At 42.3% G+C, this 2187-nt stretch overlaps 1 long non-coding RNA gene across 1 annotated transcript; it reads right to left on the reverse strand.

The window, feature by feature from the left end:
• Nucleotides 1-235: 235 nt before the first annotated feature.
• LOC103375828 (uncharacterized) lies at nucleotides 236-2164 on the reverse strand. The gene is made up of 3 exons (XR_521259.1): nucleotides 2153-2164; nucleotides 1635-1636; nucleotides 236-1131 (listed from the first exon to the last, which is right to left on the reverse strand). It is a non-coding gene; the product is annotated as an uncharacterized LOC103375828 (long non-coding RNA).
• Between the last annotated feature and the right edge of the window lie 23 nt (nucleotides 2165-2187).

The raw sequence follows: 2187 nt of genomic DNA on the forward strand, positions 1-2187 counted from the left end.
GGTGGGGAGCCCCCCAACCAGCCGGGCCAAAGGCCAGAACCCCCAGCAGCAGACCGCACACAGCCCCCAGTGTGGAGGACCCCCCTAAGGAAACACTGGAATTAAAACTAAAAACTTTAAGAATAAAAGGCCTTATGTAAGATAAAATAAAAGTTAAAAGAGTAAATACATAAAGATAAAATGCAATATAAATAAATGATACGAATATAAAAGAATTAAAGTTCAATTAAAAGCCTGATTTAAAAGGTGCGTCTTTAACCTTCTTTTAAAAGTATTGACAGTCTCTGCAGTCCTGAGGCTCTCCAGCAGGCTGTTCCACAGGTGGGGCCGTAGTGGCTAAATGCCGCCTCACCGTGGGTTCTGGTTCTGGCTACTGGTCTGGATAAAAGGCTGCTGCCGGAGGACCTCAGGATCCGCGAGGGTCGATACGGTAAAAGCAGGTCAGATAAATAGCTGGGTGCAAGGCCTTTAAGACACATAAACCAATAAAAGAACCTTAAAATGGATCCTGAAGCGGACGGGGAGCCAATGCAGCGACCTTAAAACAGGTGTAATGTGATCCCGCCCTCTGGTCCTCGTCAGCACGCGAGCGGCTGAGGTTTGTAATAATTGGAGATTTAAAATACTCTTTTTGGGAAGACCAGAGAGCAGGGCATTACAATAATCTAACCGGCAGGAGATAAAAGCATGCATTAGCACCTCCTGCTGGCCTGAGAGAGAAACGGGCGGACTCTGGATATGTTCTTGAGATGATAAAAATCTATTTTCATTATATTTTTAATATGAGGGATAAAATTCAGCTCGGAGTCAAAAATTACGCCCAGGTTTTTTACAGAAGGTGCTAGTTTAAAACCTTGTAGATTTAATAAAAGTTTCTCTCTCTGGCCGTCAGGACCTACAACCAAAACTTCTGTTTTGTCCTGGTTGAGCTGTAGGAAGTTCGCTGCCATCCATGACTCGATGTCTAAAATGCATTTAAAAGGGTATCAATTGGCCCTGAGTCATCAGGAGACACAGCAACATACAGCTGTGTGTCATCAGCGTAACTATGGAAACTGATGCCGTGTCTCCTGATGACGTCCCCAAGAGGAAGCATGTAAAGATTAAAAAGAATGGGACTCAAAATAGAGCCTTGGGGAACCCCACACCTAAATGTATGGGTCCCTGAGGAACACGTATCCATACTTGGATAAAAGCATCGGTCTGTGAGGTAGGAGCTGAACCAGTTAAAAACAGTACCAGAGAGGCCGACCAGGTGCTTAAGTCTATTTAATAAAATGTGATGGTCTACTGTATCAAAAGCAGCGCTTAGATCCAGTAGAACCAACACTGTAAGTTTTCTGTTATCCAAATTCCACCTGATGTCGTTTAAAATCTTTAAAAGTGCCGACTCGGTACTGTGGTTCATCCTAAAACCAGACTGATGTCTTTCTAAAATGTCTTTTCTGATTAAAAAGTCATTGACTTGGTTAAAAAACAGTTTTTCTAAAATTTTGCTTAAAAAAGGTAAGATATTGGATACGGGTCGGTAGTTATTAAAAACAGTGAGGTCTAAGTTGTTCTTCTTCAGAAGGGGCTTCACCACCACCGTTTTAAAGACGCCCGTCTGAAGAGAGCAATTCATCATGTTTAACATCTGTTCCTCAAAAAATCCATAAAAAGATTTTAAAGTGGCGTGGGGATTGGGTCTACAAGGCAGGTTGTTGGGTTCACTTGGGAGAAAACTCGACCAAGTGTCTTTGCATCAACCAGGGCAAAACTCTCCAGTGTTTCCTCAGACAAGGGCAACAGCTCAGGTGTGTTCACAGGTAAAACTTGTTGGGATAAAAGGCTGGACCTGATGTCCTTGAGTTTAGTTCTGATGTTTTCTGCAAAATTCTCACAAAGAGCGTCTGTTGGCGTGTTAAAAGCTTTATTAAAATTAGTGCTAATTAAGATATCAAAAGTGGAAAACAGGTACCGGGGGTTGTCTTTATGGTCTGAGATGAGTTTTGAGAAATGAGAAGTTCTGGCCTGTTTGATCGCGTTATTGTAGGTTTTGAGTTGTTGACGAAAAATCTCATAATGTACAGTTAGTTTGGATTTCCTCCATCTCCTCTCTGCACTCCTGCAGTTTGTTTTTAATGTAATGATTTTGTCGTTGTTTCTCCACGGGGGTGGAGGCTTTCTTCTTATTCTTCTGGTTAC

Source organism: Stegastes partitus, unplaced genomic scaffold (genome assembly GCF_000690725.1).
Source record: "Stegastes partitus isolate 25-593 unplaced genomic scaffold, Stegastes_partitus-1.0.2 Scaffold3016, whole genome shotgun sequence".
NCBI classification, from domain to species: Eukaryota; Metazoa; Chordata; class Actinopteri; family Pomacentridae; genus Stegastes; species Stegastes partitus.